This window comes from Myxine glutinosa, chromosome 5 (genome assembly GCF_964187855.1).
Source record: "Myxine glutinosa chromosome 5, kmMyxGlut1.1, whole genome shotgun sequence".
Lineage (NCBI taxonomy): Eukaryota > Metazoa > Chordata > Myxini > Myxiniformes > Myxinidae > Myxine > Myxine glutinosa.
In genome coordinates, this window is record NC_136265.1 from 148740351 (window position 1) to 148754352 (window position 14002).

At 50.3% G+C, this 14002-nt stretch overlaps 1 protein-coding gene across 2 annotated transcripts in view; it reads left to right on the forward strand.

Moving 5' to 3' along the window:
* LOC137426947 (uncharacterized) overlaps positions 1–14002 on the forward strand; it is a 99111-nt gene that overhangs the window by 56782 nt on the left and 28327 nt on the right. The window contains exon 1 of one of the 2 annotated variants that reach the window (XM_068115998.2): positions 5638–5975. The exons of the other annotated variant lie outside the window; for it this stretch is intronic. The gene's annotated coding sequence lies outside the window, so the exon portion shown is untranslated. Of the gene's footprint in view, positions 1–5637; positions 5976–14002 lie in introns of those variants that run through there. 2 annotated transcript variants of the gene reach the window in all.

A 14002-nucleotide genomic window follows, 5' to 3' on the forward strand; every position in this document is an offset into this window, starting at 1 on the left:
GTGAGGGGTTTTTATTACGTGTTTTATGGCTCTGAGGTGTTTTTAATTTCGTGCTGGTGAGGTATTTTTATTACGTGTTTTATGGCTGTGAGGTATTTTTATTACGTGTTTTATGGCTGTGGGGTGTTTTTATTACGTGTTTGATGGCTGTCAGGTGTTTTTATTACGTGTTTTATGGCTGTGAGGGGTTTTTATTACGTGTTTTATGGCTGTGAGGTGTTTTTAATTTTGTGTAGTGGTGAGGTGTTTTTATTACGTGTTTTATGGCTGTGAGGGGTTTTTATTACATGTTTGATGGCTGTGAGGTGTTTTATTACGTGTTTGATGGCTGTCAGGTGTTTTTATTACGTGTTTTATGGCTGTGAGGGGTTTTTATTACGTGTTTTATGGCTGTGAGGTGTTTTCAATTTCGTGGTGGTGAGGTGTTTTTTATTTTGTGGTGGTGAGGTGTTTTCATTACGTGTTTTATGGCTGTGAGGTGTTTTAAATTACTTGGTGGTGAGGTGTTTTGAATTACTTGGTGGTGAGGTGTTTTGAATTACTTGGTGGTGAGGTGTTTTGAATTACTTGGTGGTGAGGTGTTTTAAATTACTTGGTGGTGAGGTGTTTTAAATTACTTGGTGGTGAGGTGTTTTGAATTACTTGGTGGTGAGGTGTTTTGAATTACTTGGTGGTGAGGTGTTTTGAATTACTTGGTGGTGAGGTGTTTTGAATTACTTGGTGGTGAGGTGTTTTGAATTACTTGGTGGTGAGGTGTTTTGAATTACTTGGTGGTGAGGTGTTTTAAATTACTTGGTGGTGAGGTGTTTTAAATTACTTGGTGGTGAGGTGTTTTGAATTACTTGGTGGTGAGGTGTTTTGAATTACTTGGTGGTGAGGTGTTTTGAATTACTTGGTGGTGAGGTGTTTTAAATTACTTGGTGGTGAGGTGTTTTGAATTACTTGGTGGTGAGGTGTTTTGAATTACTTGGTGGTGAGGTGTTTAAAATTACTTGGTGGTGAGGTGTTTTGAATTACTTGGTGGTGAGGTGTTTTGAATTACTTGGTGGTGAGGTGTTTTGAATTACTTGGTGGTGAGGTGTTTTGAATTACTTGGTGGTGAGGTGTTTTGAATTACTTGGTGGTGAGGTGTTTTGAATTACTTGGTGGTGAGGTGTTTTGAATTACTTGGTGGTGAGGTGTTTTGAATTACTTGGTGGTGAGGTGTTTTAAATTACTTGGTGGTGAGGTGTTTTGAATTATGTGGTGGTGAGGTGTTTTAAATTACTTGGTGGTGAGGTGTTTTGAATTACGTGGTGGTGAGGTGTTTTAAATTACTTGGTGGTGAGGTGTTTTGAATTACTTGGTGGTGAGGTGTTTTGAATTACTTGGTGGTGAGGTGTTTTGAATTACTTGGTGGTGAGGTGTTTTGAATTACGTGGTGGTGTGGTGTTTTGAATTACTTGGTGGTGAGGTGTTTTGAATTACGTGGTGGTGAGGTATTTATAATTACGTGGTGGTGAGGTGTTTTGAATTACTTGGTGGTGAGGTGTTTTGAATTACATGGTGGTGAGGTGTTTTGAATTACTTGGTGGTGAGGTGTTTTGAATTACTTGGTGGTGAGGTGTTTTGAATTACTTGGTGGTGAGGTGTTTTGAATTACGTGGTGGTGAGGTATTTATAATTACGTGGTGGTGAGGTGTTTTGAATTACTTGGTGGTGAGGTGTTTTGAATTACATGGTGGTGAGGTGTTTTGAATTACTTGGTGGTGAGGTGTTTTGAATTACGTGGTGGTGAGGTATTTATAATTACTTGGTGGTGAGGTGTTTTGAATTACGTGGTGGTGAGGTGTTTTGAATTACTTGGTGGTGAGGTGTTTTGAATTACGTGGTGGTGAGGTGTTTTGAATTACGTGGTGGTGAGGTGTTTTGAATTACGTGGTGGTGAGGTGTTTTGAATTACTTGGTGGTGAGGTGTTTTGAATTACGTGGTGGTGAGGTATTTATAATTACTTGGTGGTGAGGTGTTTTGAATTACTTGGTGGTGAGGTGTTTTGAATTACGTGGTGGTGAGGTGTTTTGAATTACGTGGTGGTGAGGTGTAATCGTCCCAAACTTCCAGTCTGCATCTACCCCTCCCCTATGTATGTGCTGAGGGGTTCTTTCTTGAAAAAAAAAACATTCAACCTCAATCTTCAACCTAAATTGCCTATAAAAATGTAATATCACAAACACAACAAATACATTTGTGCAAAGTAATTGTTTGTATTATGATTGGTGTAAATCATGACAACACAGAAACTCAGGTACAGTCATTAACCCCAGCTAAAATAAGCCCGTTCTTCAGTAACGACGCGTGGTGAGGCGAGCGCAGCGAGCCGAGCCGAGCTATGTTTACATATATATATATATATAATGTCCACGATAACTCAGTGGATTCATGTCGAATGCATCACGAATCCATGCGCTGATTGATTGATCGAGAGAAATGTGTGATGATCAAGTTTCCTACGAATGGGCATCGTTGCTGGAACGAAACCCTCACAGGTGCTTTGGGTGTGTGTCCTCGGGGTACGAGTCTTAAGCAAAGGGCTTTATCAGCTATATATCGGGAAGAGTACGTTAACCACCGTGGGAAACGAGGTGTCGATGACGATGGCCTTTGTTCTTAGCAGCGAAAGTGTCTGACGAAGGACGAATGCTCGAAACATCAATCGGTCCCATTTTTCCCCCATGGTGGTTACCGCACTCATCTTGTGTTTCGTGGTTGTGATCCGTTGATTAACTTGTCCGTTCACCCACATACTCACAATGGTCCTCACGAAGACCGTTGTTCCATTGGTCATGAATAGATTGGTGTGATGGAGCCAGGGGAGTCAGGGTGGGCTGAGGAGGTCCCACGTTGTTTGCCAATCAGCAAGAATCAATACTATCAATCAAAAAACAAGATCCTGGAGCAGAAGGTCTATTTGTACACACTCTGTACCATGGCGAAGGGGGAGACCCCTACCCCCAATGCAGGATATGAGGCACGTGACGAGACACGTGGAAGTTTGATCCCTGGACCCCATGAGACCACCTTATTGTAGAAGCAATGATCAGGACGTCACCCCCACACCCCCACCCTCTTTGTGGGAAAAGGTGACGGTCGTTCGTTATAAAGACCCGGAAAATTCTTCAAACGGTCTTTACACGCCTCGCTAAATTAAACGTCACCGTCGACCCCGCCCCTCCTTCCGGAGCGCAACTGTGGCGTCATCCAATTGTTTTGCGGCTCATTGAGCCGGCCGTCCAGCAACGGAGGGACGGAACGCGGAACGATATGTGATTTTTAAAAGGTCCGTTTAACAAGTAAATCCCAAAAACTATTTTTATAGGATCGGGTGTAATAGGGGGAATTTCCCGCGGCTTATGGAACCCCGAATTTATCAACTGCGATTTCAACTGTGCCCCCCTTACGCCTTACCCTGATATGCAAGTCGTATTAGGGGCCATTATGGGAAACGTTGGGTTTAATCCGGTTAACGATGCTTCGTCTCTCCGCTTCGCTTGCCGTGTTGGATCGTCACATGGGATGCGGGTCCGCGTGGATCCGTGGACACGTCACATGTGGGGAGGGCGGGAACGTGTGATCGGGCAGGTTGTGCGTGCGTGGTTAGGGGTGGGAGGTGGTTAGGGGCGAGTGGGAGGTGGTGCCACACGCCATCTGTTGCTGGATCCGATTCGCGAAACTTCCACGGAAAGGAGAAAACACTCTTTGTTTAATTGACACGTTGGCAGGGGGTTAGTGAGGATTCTGGGTGGGGGTTAGTGACGGTTCGGGGTGGGGGTTAGTGACGGTTCGGGGTGGGGGTTAGTGAGGATTCGGGGTGGGGGTTAGTGAGGCTTCGGGGTGGCAGTTAGTGAGGGTTCGGGGTGGGGGTTAGTGAGGGTTCGGGGTGGGGGATTTGTGAGGGTTCAGGGTGGGGGTTAGTGAGGGTTCGGGGTGGGGTTAGTGAGGATCGGGGTGGGGATTTGTGAGGGTTCAGGGTGGGGGTTTGGGAGGGTTCGGGTGGGGTTTTGCGGTCTCATCTTGAAAGGACGAAGACGCGATTTAAGTAAATCTCCGCCACCGATGCATCGTGACGGTGACGGTGGCTCGCCGTGTGACAGGATAGCGTTATAAACACGGCACCGCAACCTGCTCGTCACCCTCATCGATGTGCCCTATAGGTATAGCCAATCCTATATGAGGGCACCGCAACCTGCTCATCCTCCTCTCAATGTGCCCTATAGGTATAGCCATCCTATATGAGGGCACCGCAACCTGCTCATCCTCCTCTCGATGTGCCCTATAGATATAGTCAATACTATATGGTGGCACCGCAACCTGCTCATCCTCCTCTCGATGTGCCCTATAGGTGTAGCCATCCTATATGAGGGCACCGCAACCTGCTCATCCTCCTCTCGATGTGCCCTATAGGTATAGCCAATCCTATATGGTGGCACCGCAACCTGCTCATCCTCCTCTCGATGTGCCCTATAGGTATAGTCAATCTTGTATGAGGGCACCGCAACCTGCTCATCCTCCTCTCGATGTGCCCTATAGGTATAGTCAATACTATATGGTGGCACCGCAACCTGCTCATCCTCCTCTCGATGTGCCCTATAGGTATAGTCAATACTATATGGTGGCACCGCAACCTGCTCATCCTCCTCTCGATGTGCCCTATAGGTATAGCCAATCTTGTATGAGGGCACCGCAACCTGCTCATCCTCCTCTCGATGTGCCCTATAGGTATAGTCAATACTATATGGTGGCACCGCAACCTGCTCATCCTCCTCTCGATGTGCCCTATAGCCATAGGTATAGTCAATACTATATGGTGGCACCGCAAGATGCTCGTCCCCCAACAATCCAAGCATGTTATCCCATAGTCAATCCCATATAAAGGTTTACACCCCGCACCATCGTTTCCTCGTTGCACTCCACGGCTATTATAATATCGACTATGGAGGATTATTGAATATACCTTGAAAATCCCCAGTGGAGTCTCGTCCCCTACAACTCCCGCCGATGTGACCGTTTAACCTGTCCTGGAGGTTTGTACGAGGACGTACACCGCCCTGTACGGATATACTGTACACCTTTTCATGCTGAGTCCGCCACGTGCTCCAATCAGGACTTTCGCGGTTTTTCTTCTGCTCGTAGTCGGAGAATATATAAATACATAGGCCCATGCTGTATATGACGTATTATGATCGACGCCCCAAAACGTACAGAGCTGGCCGAACCCGTACGTGCTTCCATGGACAGGTACTCTATATACATTTTTTTTTTTTTTAAAGGTAACCCATTGAAGCGAAGGCCATTTTGACTCGTTCACCTCGTTTTGGGTGTAACAATTGCAGTGTTTAAAAAGAACGCAAAAGTGTTTATAAATGACACGTGTACGTGACGAGCGGTTCCAAGGGGTCTGGGGGCTTCGTCCCGCACGCTCAATCGAAAAGTCGAGACGAGGGGTGCGCAGGAGGTATGCGCGTGTGATCCGTGGCACGAGGAACCAGCACGGCGCGAGGGGCGGATGTGGGCGGGGGATTTGCGCAAGGTTACCCACGGAGAGTCGAGGGCAAGACCGCGGTGCTCCGTCGTTGACTTCACGTGAAATTGAGAATTGGTCGTTCGGTCGGGTGGTGTCTACGGCCGGTGCGTAAATAATAAACGACGGGCGTGTCACTCATCCGCGACGTTTGTCTCTGGGGGCCGCGGAGACAAGAGGCGGAGCTCTGCAAAGGAGGAGGCGGGGCCACACCAGGGGGCGGGGCAGAAGCGTTTGGACTGGTTGCACGAGATCACGCATTTGTTAAAATAGGCGGAGTTTATTGGCTTGGAGGGCGTGTCGGGGTGGGGGCCGTCAGTCGAGAGCCACCCGGCTCTGGGAACACGGGTGCTGCTGCTGCGTTTTTAGCACATAAGCGTTCAGGCTGCGACGTGGTCTCCTTCGCCAATCGGCACCGTAAGTGATTCGTTGATATTATTCTGCGGTGTCCTCCCCATTCGCTCACTCTTCTCCATTCGCACACCCCCACGGTCTAACCCATCATCTCTTTTTACGGAGCCTTGTCGAACGAATCATAATGTGAACACCTGTACTGAACTTGTTCTGGAGCAGATATGTTTGTCTGGCGGGATAAAGGAAATCTTTTACTCAGAGGGAGGGAAACTGTTATTTCCGCCGCGAATTGTTTATCCTCCATTCTTTACTTTAATCGTTTATTTGGTTCGTTTTCATTCTCACTACTTCTTCCCAAACGACCCCCTCCACCCCAACCTTTCGCCACCCTCCCTTTCTATCCCACAACGTCACGATGCAAACTAATCTATGCAGTGCTGGGGTCGATGAACAACTCAACTGCGCAATATTATACTGTAAACTGACGACGACGTGAAGGCATGGTGCGGTGTATGTTCGAAGTCCCGTAGGTTCCTTGAACTGTGCGTGTTTAGCACGAGGTGGACACAGCGAGGTCGCGAGGTTATCGTGTAAACACGAGTATCGTTAATGACCTCAAGAGTAGAGACGATCCCGCACCGTGCAGTGCTGATTCAGCGTACTCTTAAACACTGTAATGCTTGTGTCAGCACTTTTTCCTTAATGTTTTACTAGTTACGGTAATTTGGTTCAACACTGATCCTTTGCTACCCGTCTGCGTGTCATCGCCCTCCCCGACCTGACATCCCGATACAACCTGTCTCCGCCCAATTCACCCACCCCTCACTGAATACCCCACCCCCTTCAATCGCTTCTCACCGTCTCCTCCCCCCTTCACCCACCACTCGGTGTGTTCCCCACCCCTTCACCCACCACTCGGTGTGTTCCCCACCCCTTCACCCACCACTCGGTGTGTTCCCCACCCCTTCACCCACCACTCGGTGTGTTCCCCACCCCTTCACCCACCACTCGGTGTGTTCCCCACCCCTTCACCCACCACTCGGTGTGTTCCCCACCCCTTCACCCACCACTCGGTGTGTTCCCCACCCCTTCACCCACCACTCGGTGTGTTCCCCACCCCTTCACCCACCACTCGGTGTGTTCCCCACCCCTTCACCCACCACTCGGTGTGTTCCCCACCCCTTCACCCACCACTCGGTGTGTTCCCCGCCCCTTCACCCACCACTCGGTGTGTTCCCCACCCCTTCACCCACCACTCGGTGTGTTCCCCGCCCCTTCACCCACCACTCGGTGTGTTCCCCGCCCCTTCACCCACCACTCGGTGTGTTCCCCGCCCCTTCACCCACCACTCGGTGTGTTCCCCGCCCCTTCACCCACCACTCGGTGTGTTCCCCGCCCCTTCACCCACCACTCGGTGTGTTCCCCGCCCCTTCACCCACCACTCGGTGTGTTCCCCGCCCCTTCACCCACCACTCGGTGTGTTCCCCGGCCCTCGACCCACCACTCGGTGTGTTCCCCGGCCCTCGACCCACCACTCGGTGTGTTCCCCCGGCCCTCGACCCACCACTCGGTGTGTTCCCCGCCCCTTCACCCACCACTCGGTGTGTTCCCCGCCCCTTCACCCACCACTCGGTGTGTTCCCCGCCCCTTCACCCACCACTCGGTGTGTTCCCCGCCCCTTCACCCACCACTCGGTGTGTTCCCCGCCCCTTCACCCACCACTCGGTGTGTTCCCCGGCCCTCCACCCACCACTCGGTGTGTTCCCCGGCCCTCGACCCACCACTCGGTGTGTTCCCCGGCCCTCGACCCACCACTCGGGTGTGTTCCCCGGCCCTCGACCCACCACTCGGTGTGTTCCCCGGCCCTCGACCCACCACTCGGTGTGTTCCCCGCCCCTCCACCCACCACTCGGTGTGTTCCCCGCCCCTCCACCCACCACTCGGTGTGTTCCCCGCCCCTCCACCCACCACTCGGTGTGTTCCCCGCCCCTCCACCCACCACTCGGTGTGTTCCCCGCCCCTCCACCCACCACTCGGTGTTCCCCGCCCCTCCACCCACCACTCGGTGTGTTCCCGCCCCTCCACCCACCACTCGGTGTGTTCCCCGCCCCTCCACCCACCACTCGGTGTGTTCCCCGCCCCTCCACCCACCACTCGGTGTGTTCCCCGCCCCTCCACCCACCACTCGGTGTGTTCCCCGCCCCTCCACCCACCACTCGGTGTGTTCCCCGCCCCTCCACCCACCACTCGGTGTGTTCCCCGCCCCTCCACCCACCACTCGGTGTGTTCCCCGCCCCTCCACCCACCACTCGGTGTGTTCCCCGCCCCTCCACCCACCACTCGGTGTGTTCCCCGCCCCTCCACCCACCACTCGGTGTGTTCCCCGCCCCTCCACCCACCACTCGGTGTGTTCCCCGCCCCTCCACCCACCACTCGGTGTGTTCCCCGCCCCTCCACCCACCACTCGGTGTGTTCCCCGCCCCTCCACCCACCACTCGGTGTGTTCCCCGCCCCTCCACCCACCACTCGGTGTGTTCCCCGCCCCTCCACCCACCACTCGGTGTGTTCCCCGCCCCTCCACCCACCACTCGGTGTGTTCCCCGCCCCTCCACCCACCACTCGGTGTGTTCCCCGCCCCTCCACCCACCACTCGGTGTGTTCCCCGCCCCTCCACCCACCACTCGGTGTGTTCCCCGCCCCTCCACCCACCACTCGGTGTGTTCCCCGCCCCTCCACCCACCACTCGGTGTGTTCCCCGCCCCTCCACCCACCACTCGGTGTGTTCCCCGCCCCTCCACCCACCACTCGGTGTGTTCCCCGCCCCTCCACCCACCACTCGGTGTGTTCCCCGCCCCTCCACCCACCACTCGGTGTGTTCCCCCGCCCCTCCACCCACCACTCGGTGTGTTCCCCGCCCCTCCACCCACCACTCGGTGTGTTCCCCGCCCCTCCACCCACCACTCGGTGTGTTCCCCGCCCCTCCACCCACCACTCGGTGTGTTCCCCGCCCCTCCACCCACCACTCGGTGTGTTCCCCGCCCCTCCACCCACCACTCGGTGTGTTCCCCGCCCCTCCACCCACCACTCGGTGTGTTCCCCCGCCCCTCCACCCACCACTCGGTGTGTTCCCGCCCCTCCACCCACCACTCGGTGTGTTCCCCGCCCCTCCACCCACCACTCGGTGTGTTCCCCGCCCCTCCACCCACCACTCGGTGTGTTCCCCGCCCCTCCACCCACCACTCGGTGTGTTCCCCGCCCCTCCACCCACCACTCGGTGTGTTCCCCGCCCCTCCACCCACCACTCGGTGTGTTCCCCGCCCCTCCACCCACCACTCGGTGTGTTCCCCGCCCCTCCACCCACCACTCGGTGTGTTCCCCGCCCCTCCACCCACCACTCGGTGTGTTCCCCGCCCCTCCACCCACCACTCGGTGTGTTCCCCGCCCCTCCACCCACCACTCGGTGTGTTCCCCGCCCCTCCACCCACCACTCGGTGTGTTCCCCGCCCCTCCACCCACCACTCGGTGTGTTCCCCGCCCCTCCACCCACCACTCGGTGTGTTCCCCGCCCCTCCACCCACCACTCGGTGTGTTCCCCACCCCTCCACCCCAACTTTCATCGTCATCCACTGACATATGCTGTCCCATGTAGGCAATCCTATATGAAGGTTTACATGCTGCACTAATTTGGGATGGGAGCTTTTTGTGCACCGCTCCTTTCCTGTCCCATCTCCAGGCGCTGCATGATGTCATCGCTGGGCACCTCAAGGGGCCCTGCGAGACGCGCGCTGAAAGGGGGTACTCAGTTTTCACTCCGTTTTCTTGTTCTCTTCCTTTCTTGCTTGTTTGTCCGGGCGATATCTCAGCCGTCCTTTGAGCTAGGAAGCTAAGATTTGGGCACAATCGTGAGCACGTGCTTTGGCAAAAGTGTTATTTTTGATTAATGAATGAATTGATTTACTTAATTATTATCGATTAATTAAACACTTATTTATTTCTTTTCTCATCTGGGCAAAATCTCAGGCATCTTTTCAGTTAGGAAGCTGATATTTGGACATGACAATGACCAAGTGATTTGACTGTAAAGGGTATTTTAGATTTATTAATGAGTCGATTAATTATTTAATTTTTTGATAAATTAAATTTAAAAAATGTAAGTTACAGATGTGGATGTAACGGTGGTGGTTTAGGTATGCTATTAGCTGGTTCATTAATAATTTAATTATTTGATTATTATTATTACTCCTGACAAGGTGGAAAAGTTTCTGTCAACCCTCGACTCTGTTTCTGCAACTGGACCTGACGGCATCAGCCCACGGGTCCTAAAATCCTGTTCTTCCGCTCTTTTACTCCCTCTCTCTGTTCTTCACCCTCTCTTTTGCTCAAGGTCATCTGCCATCTGCTTGGAAATCTGCCAACATCACCGCTTTGCACAAAAAAGGTGCAAAAACAGATCCCAGCAACTACAGACCAATCAGCCTTCTCCCAATTATCAGCAAAGTCATGGAATCCATCATTGCTTCAGATATGAAATCTTTCCTCTTCTCCAATGGCTTGATCTCTGATCATCAATTTGGTTTCAGACCTGGTCACTCTACTCTGGACATGCTGCTTCTGCTTTCTCAACAATGGATGGAGGTCCTCAATGCCAAACAGGAAATTAGAGCTGTCTCCCTTGACATATCACGTGCCTTCGATATGGTCTGGCACCCCACTCTGCTCACCAAACTCTCCTCTTTTGGTATCCATGGAAATCTCCACGCATGGCTGGCGGACTTCCTCTCTAGTCATAGTCAACGTGTGGCCCTGAATGGGTTTCTCTCATCTCCTCTTCCTGTTCAGGCTGGAGTTCCTCAATGCAGTGTTCTGGGCCCTGTGCTTTTTCTGGTCTTCATCAATGATCTCTCTGACTCTCTTGAAAATCCTCTCTATCTCTTTGCTGATGACTCTACTCTGTCGCTCCATTCTTCATCCCTCAGATCGGCAGTCTGCAGCCTCCTCACTCTCTGCAGACCTGGACAAAATCACAGACTGGGCATACAAGTGGAACATGTCTTTCAATCCTGACAAATCTCACACTCTTACGATGTCTCTCCGAAAAGACCGACTGGACAGCCCTCCCATCCACTTTCTGAATAATCCTCTCCAAGAAGTTCTGTCACTCAAGCTTATGGGTCTCACTATCTGCCATGATCTTTCCTGGGAAAACCACATTTCAAATCTGGCCTCCAAAGCCAGTCGCCGACTGGGCATCCTCCGTCGTGCGAAGTCCTTCTTGGCACACCTGAGCTCCTCACCACATACAAGGCTTTCATCCGCAGCTCAATGGAATACTGCTCTCCCCTCTGGGCTGGTGCACCTGCCTCACACCTAGCTCGTCTTCACGCTGTTGAAACCAAAGCATTCAGAATGATTGGAATCTCCCGCGATGAAGCTAACTCCAAGGGCCTCTCACTCACTCACTCACCGCAGGCAGGTTGGTGGTCTTTCCATCTTCTACCGACTCCTCTCTGGCCTTGCCCCTCCAGCTCTCTCTGGGCTCTGTCCAGCAAATATTCCTACAGGTCGCACAAGATCTGCCTGCAACCCTCTTATGGTTAAACTGCCAAAATCAAGACTCTCTGCTCACCTTCACTCCTTCATTCCTCTTTTCTCCCGCCTCTGGAACAAACTCCCTCACTCTCTTCAATCCCACTCCACCCTCCAGGTTTTTAAAACAGCTGTTCACCACCATCTCTTATCTTCCCCCATCCAAAACATTGATCTTTTCTATCCCCGCTAATTTCACCCCAATTCCACTTTTTTGAAATACCAACTTCTGTTCTGGAAGTCCTTGGTGTCCTTGTTTGATACTTCTGCCACCCCCCTCCCCCCAAGCCCTCTCCCTCCCACACATCTCCCTGCTCTTAAATGTTGTGTGCCCTCAAGTGTTTGTGTGCTTCCCCTTCTCTTGTCTTCCGCTCCCTCTTTTTATATATTTTGTTTGTCTGGTTGATTTGTTTGTGAAGTAAATGTCAGCTCTTTCACGAGCCTCGATTCAGCATACAAAACAAAACAAACAAAAAAAAAATTACCCTGCAATCGCGAAGCGGAAGTCAGGGTTAAGCATTCGGTTACGTACGTGCGTGCGTTCATGTCTGCATTTTTAAAGTTCATTTTATTGGCACGAAATTTTACCATCGGAGTGCCTCCACCTGTATAATTTTTCTTCACAATTATAGTGTCGTCGGTCACGTGGTACGGACGCCATCTTGGAAAAACGTTACACCTCTATATCTCCCAAACCGCTCAATGGAAAAAATTGCAATATGGCTTTGTCAAGTACTCCCCATGGGGAATAAGATATGTTGATGATGTCATAGGTGCCTTCATTATGACATCATAATTTGACAAGTACAACGCTTGATCTGATTGGTATGAAAAACAAAAAATCCTCTGCAGCTGTTACGAAATTTTCAGAATATTAGCAGCTCCTGTAGAATTTTGTAATAATTATGACGTCATAGGTCCTGTGGTACAGGCGCCATCTTGGAAAAACCGAAAAATGTTGCGCATCGGTCTCCAAAACTGCTCTTTGGGAATTTTTTTTTGAATGTGGCTCATTGTAAAGAACTCCATATGGGGGGAATAGGTGTTAACGATAATGTAATTGGTGCTATAATTATGCCGTCATAATTCGACGGGGACATCGCTTAGTCTGGTCAGTTTGAAATTTATTGAGCGTGATCTATCCAACAATTATATTCGAGAATATAAATTTATGATGTTATCGCTCACGTGGTCTGGCCGCCATATTGGATCACAGGGAAAAAAAATGTAAAAAAACAGAACAGTTGGCTCGCACCAAGTTGACAGTGCAGGGTAAGTATTCTATGAATACCATCGTTTATTTTTGGTATTACTCACTTATTTATTTTTCCTTTCTCATCTGGGCAATATCGCGGGCACCTTTTGAGCGAGGAAGCTGATATTCGGACACGACAGTGACCAAGTGATGACAAAGTCAGCATTTAACTGATTTATTATTTATTGATTAGGCAATTAATCAATATTTTATTTTTTTCGATTAATGATTGAATTCATTTTCAATTGATTAATATTAGCCAATTGATTAAGAAATTATTTTATGATTATTGTTTATTGCTTTTAATTATGCAATTGATCAATTATTGCACACCTCTCCCTCCCAATACCGTCTATGTGCTGCACGACTGAAGGCGCCCCGGCAATGCCGCCTGCTGGAAGAGGTTATTTATTTGGCATGGGGGTGGTGTACTTTAAATGTATCTGTACTTGTTATTTTTATTTTTTCCCAATTACAACATTTTGTCTTTGTTCTAAAACTGTCTTGTTTAAAAAGCGGTACATTTGGAGTTATTCTGCTTCTTTGCCTGCAAGCTGAACATATATGGAGCAATGGAAGGAGCAACAAATGTAGTGGGCTTTTGGCTTTTTATTTTATAACTTTGCTTTTTGGTGAGGGGTGAGGATGGATTTTTATTTATTTTTATATATATATATATATATTTTTGCTTTTTGCAGGCTTTAATAGAAATGTTTTTCACCATTTGTGAATCATCAGTTGAAGGTTGGCCAAATAGAAGTGGCCTGTTTGTCACAGGTACTTTTCTGCCCTAAGGCTCACGAGGAAGTTAGTACATAAATTGTATGCATGACGATGTGATGTGTTGGTGTTAGTTTATCCATCCCGGATCCGGCATCGCTGTGAGCAGTTGTTCTGCTGACGTAAGTTAGGCCATGCATTTGTAATTTATTCAGGGTGCCGGAGATCGCTTGCCTACTCTTAGCGAAATATACCGTGGAATCTTTAACGGCAAACAGGACACTAACGTCCATTCGAGGGACTGCACATCAAATTGGTCTGCATGTGAAACACAAGAGGGGTATTTTTTGTTGGGTGAGATTCCAACCCCAGGCTAGACTGCTGAGGCACATGTGCCTACCTCTAGGCCATCCTGCCAGTCCTGGTAGACAATTGACAAACCTACATAATTGGATTCACATCTGGGATCACAGAATCACGAGCTTGGTGCGCATAAAGAGCGTGCCAAGTAGGCCAACCCCAGCAATTG